Source organism: Tiliqua scincoides, chromosome 7, assembly GCF_035046505.1.
Source record: "Tiliqua scincoides isolate rTilSci1 chromosome 7, rTilSci1.hap2, whole genome shotgun sequence".
Lineage (NCBI taxonomy): Eukaryota > Metazoa > Chordata > Lepidosauria > Squamata > Scincidae > Tiliqua > Tiliqua scincoides.
The window spans coordinates 67374879-67386363 of NC_089827.1; positions in this window are offsets into that span (position 1 = coordinate 67374879).

The following is an 11485-nucleotide window of genomic DNA, read 5'->3' on the forward strand; positions in this document are numbered from 1 at the left end:
TCACAACCTAAACTGCAGCAGGGCAATTTGCCAACAGATTACTCAACTAATGTGTGGGGCACTAAGCCAGGGGAAATGGGACTAGCTGTCTACCTCCCCCTTTGTTCTCATAGGGCATATCAACAGGCTCAAGGCTGAGCTCTGTGGTAGACAGAGCCAGATTATCATTGCCACCGCCATGGGGGCAAGCCAGCCAGACAAGCAAGTTTGTGGGGAGGACCCCCACACCATCTGCAAGTCCAGTAGTGGGGTTAAGCTGCCCACCTCTTGGAGCCAGGCAAGCATCACGAGACTGGGCAGGGGCACCCCACTAACTTGCTCACTTTATTGGATACCGAGATATTACTCCTGCCTTCCCAGGCCCACACATAACCTGCTAAGTGACCAGGGTAAGTTTGTTATATATTAGATTGGTCAAATTGTTCCCTAAGTGCCACCCGTCCTCGCCAGTCTGGTAGGCAAAAGAACTATCAAACCACAGCCAATCTGGTTGATAGCAAAAAATTTCTACCTGGTCCTCAAGAGTGGCCAGCTAATCTAAGACTAGCTAAATGGTGGGTGGGCGGGATTGCTGGCTGGAGTGAACTGAGCCCAGTCGGGAGTTTGCGCACCTGACTGGAACTCAGGTTCTGCCTCCCGCCTCCTCCCCCCCCCCCGGGCTGCCTGGCCAATTGCACACCCCAGCGACAACCTGGCTCCATGAGGTTGTGCAGGGGCAAGTTGCTGCTAGTGCCTGATTGGCACTAACAGAGATTATTGATTGAGATTGAGAGTTCCTGCACTGAATGAGAAATGCCCCACATGAGGCATCTCCTGTAACCACTAGGAAATTACACTGATAATTGTGAGGCATCTATTTGTATTTGTCTCCCATCCTCCTTTGCCCTATCGCTTTGGTCAGTGGTTCCCAAACATTTTAGCACCGGGACCCACTTTTTAGAATGACAATCTCTCAGTATCCACCAGAAGTGATGCCATTAAGCTGGAAGTGATGTCATAATAATAATAATATAATAATATACAGTATTTATATACCGCCTTTCTTGGTCTTTATTCAAGACTTTATTCAAGGCGGTTTACACAGGCAGGCTTATTAAATCCACGCAGGGATTTTTACAAATTGAAAGAAGGTTCTCTCTTTCAAGAACCACCACATTCAAGATGTTACACTCCGATCTGGTTTAACATTCTGGCCTCCATCCTCCCACGCTCCGAGCAGATGGAACAGCTCAGCTGCAGCTTGCCAGCTGCTTCAAGGTCGCACGGTGCCGGTGGCCTCGAACTGGCGACCTTGTGGATGTTAATCTTCAGGCAAATGGAGGCTCTACCCTCTAGACCAGACCTCCTGCCCATGTCATGGCTGAAAGTGACATCAACAAGCAGGAAAATTTTTAACACCCCCACATGACAAAATCAAATCTTGTAAGTAAGTAAGTAAGGGCACAATCCTATCCTGCGCTGGAACAGGCAAGCCAGGAGGCTTGCACTGTATCCAGCACAGGAGAGTAGCCAGAAGCAGCTCAGCCAGAGGTAAGGGGAAACATTTCAGGGTAAGGGCTGCTGGCACCTGTGGGTCTCCTCAGACTTGTGCCATGTCTGGAGGTGGCACAAGTCCAAGGAGAGCGGAGCAGCTTGAAGACGCTCCGTTCTCCTCGGGAACAGGGGATGGGATCCGGCATAACTACCGGATCCCAGCCCTGTCTCCCGCTCCCTGCCCACCCCCTGGGCCGCCCACCTCCTGCCCTCCCCCTGCTCAAGAATGCTTCCCTCCTGCCTCCTCCCCGTCTCCCCCACGCCTAGCTTTTCCTCTTGCATCGGCCAGCTGGGATGACGCAATACTCAGCAGGGAAGCTGCCACAGAGGCTGGATTCAGCCTCTGTGTGTCGGCGCATCTCCTTGTGCCGATGCGGCTTTCTCCTGAGGAGGCGCAAACTTGCCTAATAGCACATTTGCGACCCTCCTGGGCCGATGCAAGGGACTTGCACCAGCCCATACCCGGGTCAGGACTGCACCCTACATTACACTCTATCAGGACCCACCTAGCTTTATGACAATAAAAACAGCAACAACTAAAACAGACCAGTTTCACCTTACCAGCTGCTCAAGCTGCTGTTATATCCTTTTTATTATGGTGAGGAGGGGCATCTTTCTGAAGTATTTGTTGAGCTCAATGTTCATCAGATCAGGACCTATTCTGGTGATCTTGCTTGCCCCTTTGCCTGGCCTTTGATAAGAGCCAAGGCATGAGAATATGTGCACATGTGGCTCAGTTTTGCTTTCCATAGTGGTCAATACATTTTCCTTGTTGGCTTGGAGGGGGTGACTTCTTCTTAAGTGTTTTTAAGGCCCATGTTCATCGGATCAGGACCACTCTGAGGGTGTTGCATTCCTCTTGTCCTGCCCTTCAAAGTGGGCTGGGTCATGTTTGCCTTCTCATGAATAAACACACACATGTGGCTCCAGTTTCACTTTCCATACATTTTCCTTGTCAGCTAACAGTTTGTCTGTTTCAGTTTCACAACCCACCAACAATCAGGTCACAATCCACTGGTGGGTTTTGACCCACAACTTGGGCAACACTGACTTAGGATATTTGGTTGGCAATCTTCAGTCTCGAAAGACTATGGTATAAGCCTACAGCACCTGGTATTCCCAGGCGGTCTCCCATCCAAGTACTAACCAGGCCTGACCTTGCTTAGCTTCCAAGAGATCAGACAAGATCAGGCATGTGCAGGGTAACAGTTATCTGTTAGGATAATGAGCTAATAGGAAGTGTATGCATGGAGAAAGTAGCCAGTCATCAAACATAAAATCCTTAAGTGTTTTCAGAGGAAAACTCATGTTCTTGGCTCTAGGGCTGAGCAGGAAAAGAATTATAGAGTTTTAATTATGGCACCATATTTGAGGCAAGAATTACAAGCCCCCAAGTTCAGAAAGGGTACACGGCTAATACTCTGAGGAAACCATAAAAAGAATATGGAGACATGACTATAAACATAAAAAATTTGAGAAAGTTTAATTCCCTCTTTGGATAAATACTTATTGAAAATAACCATATGACAACAGACATCCTATGGGCTGGGAAGTGTATAACTTTGCCTTGATGATGTCATCAAGTTTGATGTCATCCTGAGTGGAGGAGAGGAACCTAGGTGGTCACTTGGTCCCACCCCCTTGACCGAGATGGGAAGGTTTGTCTGCCCAATTAGCATGCCAGTCTCAGTTCACCAGATGGAAGAATTCTACCTTCAAAAGGCTCTCAAGGTAGCGCACATATGATTTAAAACCGTGTTCCTTTGCCTTCTCCTCTCCCACCCCAAGATAGTTGGTGGCTTGGTTGAGTGGGGAGGAGGCACAGTTCAGTGTTGAAAAGCACAAGTGGTGGGAAGGGTCCCTGCTCTATTGCCCCCCCTTCCCCTTCTTTTCCTCCTCACTACAGAGGCAGTTTCACGTGCCTTTGTGACAGTGCGTGCCAGTGGTGAGCTGGTGTGTGAGGCTCAGGACTGGGTCCCAAGTCATTTTGTAAACTACTTTCTGTTGAAATGCAGTATAAAAATACTCTTAATAATAATAGGAACCCCTATTACCCCTGGGGACTGGGGATAAGAATAGGCCCTCAGTTTGGCTGTACTTGTCTTAAGAGGCGACTAAACAGCCACCGGGTAGATGGGGCTCGTCAGCCTGGGAAGGCAGCTCATCTGAGAGAAGGAAAACTCTGATCCCAAACCTCCACTGCCTTGTGGCTACATCCAGTTATGGAAGAGGCTTCAGGAGTCAACCTCGAGGCAAAATCCGGAGCCGGAGTCCCTGAGGCAGTTCATGGCTGAACACAGTCATGTTCTGGCAACTCCTGCGACGCCGCTGGAACCAACCGTATTGGCCTCTGCCTTTCCATTGGACCATTTCAGCGACGTGGAGAGGGAGGATTTGCTGCATGGGTAACAGCCTATCCTCCATACCTACTTTACCCAGGCTTCGCGCACTGGAGAGGACACTCTGTTCCAGAGCCACCATTCAGAGCGTGACACCATAGTCTTCCGAGACTGAAGGATGCCAACAACAGAGGCAGTAGGTTTTTGTCCGAAAGTTTTGAAACTCTTGGGTCAAACATGAATCACTAGCTGATCTCACACTGAACGGTTTATCATTTTCTTCTTATGCCACCGGCATCGCACTCCAAATAGCACAAGGGAAAAGCCTCTGCATTTTTATCTCTGTTCCAAAGCGTACTTGTTTGTGCTAATGAGGAGGAGCCTGCATTTTAATTACTATTATGCATCACTACTCTTATTGACAAGCATGAATTAGAAGTTAATTCAATTTTGGGACGATGGCCTCTAGGTCTGAAAAACAAAGGCTTGCAAGTCATGCAGTCTCGCCTTGTACACCGAAGACTGCCATGTTGATAAATGCTTATGCTACTACATTAAGCACAATTACCTACTTTTGTAGGAGGTCACATTCTTCACTCCCAGTGACAGAATGAATAAAACTTCCCTGGATCTGTTCCTGAAGAAGTTTGGTGGTAGCAGCAGCAATTGAAAAGGAAAGTTCTACATTTTTACTACCAATTTTCTTTTATTTTGGTCTGTGGAACTCATTGCCACAGGATGTGGTGATGGCATCTGGCCTTTAAAAGGGGATTGGACAAATTTCTGGAGGAAAAATCCATTACGGGTTACAAGCCATGATGTGTATGTGCAACCTCCTGATTTTAGAAATGGGCTATGTCAGATGCAAGGGAGGGCACCAAGATGCAGGTCTCTTGTTATCTGCCGTGCTCCCTGGGCATTTGGTGGGCCACTGTGCGATGGAAGCTGGATTAGATGGGCCTATGGCCTGATCCAGTGAGGCTGTTCTTATGTTCTTATTTGGTTTCATTTTTGGGGCAAATTTTGGTAATGAATTCCAGAAATGGGAACATGAGTCTCAGGACTCAAGTCAGAGTCACAAAAACACATGCTTTTTTCTGACTCATGTACACACGAGTCACGTGTGTCAATGACTCAGGCACTGACACGAGTCTTGGTCCATTGACTCTGGAATGAGTCATGAATGCGAACAACTTATTGAAAATAACCATCCAAGTTTGTAAGTCTGGGTATGCTTGCTTACTTTTTTTAGCAGCATGAAAAACCTTGTGGCGCACTCATTCAGACTGACTGAGAAGCAGGGAAGTTCCAAACCAAGAGGCAGGGAAGAGTTAATGTTTTGGTTTTGCATCAAGCAGGAGGCAGGAGGAGTGAAGTGGGAGAGGGCTCTCTTGTCCATCTCTGAAGGAACCAATGATCATTTGATAAAGGTTTTTTTTTTCCCCCTTGACAAGTGAGGGGAGAAGGAGGAGCCCAAGGGATAGGATAGGGTTCTTGTCTTAGAAGTGGTTGGAAAAACTCAAGGAGGGGTAAAACGAGGAGGCGGAGAAGTCGAGGAGGAGGCAGTTCCTAGCAATCAAAGAGAAATTCATGGCTCTCACAGGTTCATTGAATGACTGGCTGCAATGGGACTAGTTCTGAGTAGAGCTGCAAAGGATTGGGTTCAGATGGCCTCCCAGCTGCTGTGAGCAGCTCTCCTCCCTCTAGCATCTTCTGTCCTCACTCCCACAAAGTCTGTCCCACCGCTCCCGCCTTGCTGAGCTCAGGCACCTCTCAGTCCCTGTTGCTCCATGACCTGGCATGCCTGGAGCTCCTTCTGAAGATGTGATGTGAACGGGGGTTGGTTGGTTGGCAACCTTCAGTCTCGAAAGACTATGGTATAAGCCTACAGCGCCCGGTATTCCCAGGTGGTCTCCCATCCAAGTACTAACCAGGCCTGACCCTGCTTAGCTTCTGAGATCAGACAAGAGGCATTTGGGCCTCTTCAGCCTAGAAAAGAGACGCCTGAGGGGGGACATGATTGAGACATACAAAATTATGCAGGGGATTGACAGAGTGGATAGGGAGATGCTCTTTACACTCTCACATAATACCAGAACCAGGGGACATCCACTAAAATTGAGTGTTGGGAGGGTTAGAACAGACAAGAGAAAATATTTCTTTACTCAGCGTGTGGTCGGTCTGTGGAACTCCTTGCCACAGGATGTGGTGCTGGCGTCTAGCGTAGACGCCTTTAAAAGGGGATTGGACAAGTTTCTGGAGGAAAAATCCATTACGGGGTACAAGCCATGATGCGTATGCGCAACCTCCTGATTTTAGAAATGGGCTACGTCAGAATGCCAGTGCAAGGGAGGGCACCAGGATGAGGTCTCTTGTTATCTGGTGTGCTCCCTGGGGCATTTGGTGGGCCGCTGTGAGATACAGGAAGCTGGACTAGATGGGCCTATGGCCTGATCCAGTGGGGCTGTTCTTATGTTCTTATCTGCACGGGGGGGGGGGTTGTCTCTGAGGTTTGTCAAGAATTGATTGGCACTTTTTGCATTTCTGCCTTCACTTGAAGAACAGCAGAGCTTTTGACGGGATATTTGGGTACATGAAGGGAGTATTTAATGAGGACTCTGACACACACACACACACACACACACACACACACACACCCCACCAGCAGCTCTGATTTTTTTCACAGCATCATGCCTGATTCTGACTCACGGAAACATCACTCACTAGCTTCACGGAAAACAGTCTGACTCAAGTCCAACAGAGTCCTGAAAATGCTCTGATTAGACCCCTGGCCACCCATTAAGACTTGTGCATGAGTTGAGTCAAAGGGGGGTGGGGACTCGGGACTTGACTTGAGTCTAGTGGATTTGCACCTCCCTGGTGAATTCAATGATAAAAACTGAGAGCCTGATTGGAGGCACTTTGAGGTTGTTTGTTCCCCTATCCAGTCAAAATTCCCACAGCAAACACTTACTGCATTTCAACCTCTCGTGTATAAATTCCCCCAAGGGCCAGGCCATCCCAGGCCCAAGATGATGTGTGTGTTCACATGTAGTGGCAGACACATTTATGTGTGTACCTGTGTGGGTGTAAATAATAGCAGTGGCAGCAACAATTTACTATTTATCTAATTTATTCCTCACACTACGGCATACTAGTGTAAGCCAGCATACCGTTTAGGAAATACAATTTAGGGACGCGCAGCACACACCTAAGAACGTTCATTTGTCTTGCATAATCCCATTTCATGTCCTTTGAAAATGCCTTTCCTTGAAATTCATGGCAAATTTCACTTTTTTGAAATGTCCTGGTCCAAACACATTTCCAAGGCTGGTGCTTACCTTTAAAGCTCTGCGCAAGACCTGGCTACTTGACCAAATGCCGAGTCTTACATTTTCCAACCCAAGGTCTGACCTTCAGAGGTTGCCTTCTGGGTTCTCCTGCCTTTGCAGGTGAAACCGGTGGCAGCAAAGGGAGGGACATTCTGCAGCCCAATCCTCACGTGCTGCTGAGCCTGTGTGGCTGTCCCAGTGCTGGCTCAGAGTGTTGCAAACATTCTATAAGGCACATTTGTGCATTCTTGTGAGCATATGCCAGCTCATCAGCGGCAGAGCCTGGCCAGCAGAGATAAATTTACACTGCATGACTCAGAGAGGTGGGGAGACTGGCATGAGGGTGGCCTGGGGTGAAGGGAGGGCGGAATGGGGGAGGATCAGGTCAGGGAGGGGGTTGGGGTCCGTAGAGGCCTCCTCCACCTTATCCTAACCTCACTCCCAGGCCAGGCAGCCCTAAATGGGCTTCCCATATTTGCAACAGCTATATAACTGGTGTGGATTTGAGAAGCACCATAGACTTAACCCCGGGGCAAGGGGAAATATATCAGACCTCCAGCTGTCTCCTAAGCTATAAATGAGGCAGCGCAGGCCATGTGGCCTGGCTGTGACAGTGCAGCTTAGAACTGAGCTGCCTGTCATCTTGCTCTGCTTGTGGAATTCTCTTCTTCAAGGAAGTTAACCTGGACCTTATGTTATTGGGACCAGGTGAATGCATCAGGGGGGGCACCAGATGAAGACCTTTTTATTCTACCTGGTTTTTTCCAGAAACTATTATTTTATTGTTGCTTTAACGACTGCTTTTCATGTTGTTTTGATCAGCGGCACTTGATTTTATTGTCTGACAGAGCATGACAACAACCCCATGTGTGCCTGCTCAAAAGTAAGTCCCATTAAGTTCAATGGGGTTTACTTCCAGATAAGTGCATATCTAATTGCATCTTTATCAATTCTTTTTATTATTATTATTATTATTATTATTATTATTATTATTATTATTATTATTATTATTATTATTATTACAGGCAACTTTGCATATTTTTTTAAATAGAAAAAAGATCATAAATAAATCAGAGAATATTGTGGTATGCATTCAGTGACTCTGACATCTAGGAAAGGGCCTTTTCCTTGGATTTCCTCTCTCAATTAACTCTTCCCTACTTTAGGTAAGGCCACCAGTGTTACGTGAAAATCCCCTTTTTCCTTTTAAGTTGTGATTTTATATCTGGTTATAGGCCAAACTTCTCACAGGCCCAATTTCCAAAAACCCTGGTAAAAGTCACATGTTTACACAACCTCCACCTCTCCATGCACACAGCAACAAAGACTTTAGCAACACAGTCTAAAGAGTAAATCGGTGCTTAAGTGTCTCCTATGGTTGTATTGTTTAAATCAATCACTGCGTATTGTAAGTTTCCCCAGCCAGGGAAGCCAGCCATTAGACCCATTGAATTTTGCTGATAAGGGACTTCCTGACCCTGAACAGGTCAGGAGAACTGGTGGGTGGCAGTTCTCCCTCAGCACATCGCCCAGCCCATTTCAGTCACAAAAAAACCCTTTTAAGAGAGGGCTCCGAGCACATGGTCTCTCTCTCTGGCTGCCCTTCCAAGGCAGAGGTCCTCCTCCATAGGACTCTCCCCCCCTCCCATCCAACTGCTTTTCAGGACAGGTAACTATATCGCGTCTGGAACTCCTTCCTTTCTTTCCCACCTATTTTCTCCCCTTCTCTCTCCATCTTTAGTTAGCAACTGGGTTATGTGGACCAGGGACCCCTAAAATCCTTCCCTAAAATCTTTCTCTTTTTCTAATCTTTTTAGATGCACCAAATACACTCTGCATGCAACCACCATAAGCTAGGTACACTAGATGCAAGTATTAGGACCAAGGCTCATCATTTTTCATGTGTTTACCTGTGTGCTTTGTAATAAAAATATAATCTTTTACTGAAAGTTATCTTTCTCTCAGTCTCTTTTCAAGCTAAAAGGGAATTTCTCTGCATTATGCTGTCTTGTTATCTAGCCTGCGATCCTGAAGTTCCAAAAGGGTAGTGTACTAACTCCCCTAAACCAGGGGTGCTCAATAGGTGGATCGCGATCTACCGGTAGATCGTGAGGCAAAATGAGTAGATCGCGGAGTGCCAACCCCCCCCCCTTCAGGTGCCTCTGGGAGGAAACGCCGGGAGTAAGGCCCATTGTACTCAATGGGGCTTACTCCCAGGTAAGTGTGGCTAGGATTGCAGCCTCACAGCCTAATCCTAGGCATGTCTACTCAGGAGTAAGTCCTGTTATGCTCAGTGGGGCTCAAGGTACACCAACATACATTGTACACATAAATGTTATATGTTATGATGGCGCGAACATTGTAAAAAAAGCTCTGGTAGATCTCCGGGCCTTGCTGGGTTTCAAAGTAGCTCTCGAGCCAAAAAAGTGTGAGCACCCCTGCCCTAAACCAAAACAGCCCTTTTTGGTAACACCAGTGCTATGTGCTAAATTTAGTGAATGAAAAGAGTGCTTGAAAATAGATGGGCTCTATACATAGAGATATGAGTGACACTGTTAATATCTGAACCACTTTCAAATTCAGATATAAATTGAATTTATGCCTATGGTTCCTGATCTAGTACTGGGCTTAGGGGTACCCAATTTGAACAACTAGCTTTGAGCAGCCTTTCCATTATTCACCCTGCGTAGGAGCCGTCCTTTCTAACTATGGAGACTTTTTAAAAGTTTAAATGTGACACAGTTCTAGCATTCTAAATGGAAAAACTTCCAGAATAGACATACTGGGAGCTCAGAATTTTAGATGAATAGAACTCTTAATGATCAACTTGACAGAATGTCGGATAAGTTCAACACTACTTCAGTTGTATGGAAAAATCCTCTTGATACTCAATTGATGTCCTGCTGTTGTATTTTAATGAACTAAATCTGAACTCCTTTTTCTGTATGTAAAAAAAATAAAATATGTCTTTTCGGTTTCCGTGCCATAGTGATGGGAAACTGAGAAAGATGTCTTGATGTCTCAGGGCTCAGTGGGAGCATTTTGTGAATAGGTAGCTCCAAATAAATCTTTTTAATTTGAATCCACCCCAAGCTGGTTAAATGTTAGCCCACCTGGGAGAGCAGGAAGACGGTGCTAGATTAAAGGGCAGGAACTTGCAATGGATGGAATAGGATCACAAACATTAATTGGCGTATGAGAGGTGTCTTGAAACAAGACACAAGCAAGCAAGTGGGATAGTCCAATATAAATTAGTTATTGCTGCAAACATAAAGCTAATCATAAAATGAATAAACCTACTAGAAGGTGCAATTTCATATATCAAATGTGAGATGTGTAGATGTGCCAAAAGAACAGGGAGTATTCCTTTTGCTTTAAAGGACTACTGTCTGTAGAAGTTCCAGGCGAATTTTATTGACAAGTCATACAACTGCTAAACGTCTGCCCAAATGCATTATTCGCCATAATGGGTTTTAGAATGAGTTGTGAGACCTCCTGCTTTTGATCTCATGGTATACAAGTGTCAGTTTCTGTTTAATTGCCTTTATAATAAGAAATGGCTGACAGTACTTTTTTTAAACATAACATCATTTCGTTTACAATCATACATGTTCAATATATTCATCTAAGTATATCTGGTAGTGCCTCCACCAGCAGAGGTCAGGGGGATAGTGGCTAGAAATAGGGCCTTCTCAGTGGTGGCTCCTCGTTTATAGAATTCCCTTCCCCTGGAATTAAGAACGGCTCCTGGAGATCTTTCTATGGGACTTCAAGACCTTTTATTCAGGAAGGCTTTAGATGCACATTGTAGGCTGGAGTTTTGAATGAGGTGGAATTTTATTTACAGGCCTGAGCCACATAATAATGGGAATCTGTTCTCCAATCCCCATTGTTATGAGAGTTGGTCATTAAGTGAACATTCAGCCCAATCTAGTGCCTCTGTAAACAGACACTCCCTGGCTGCACAGGCTACTGCAGACCGATTGTCTCTTCATTACATCAAGACCCTCTTTGTTGTGTAAACACTCTGCTGCAGGCTATGGGAGACTTGATGTTTGTTCCTTTATTCCAAAGAGACTTTGGTCATTTACCTAGTCTCATGGGATACAGTGGTAGCCATTTCGGTTCCACTGCAGTCCTGGGCACTCGGGAAGCATAGGATTGGACCCTTAATTATGACAAATTTTCACTAGATTGGGCCCCCAGGAACTTAGCATGTACTCAGCAACTTTTGAATGACCAAACGCTGCTGGACTGAGAGGATCATCCACCTGAAAATGA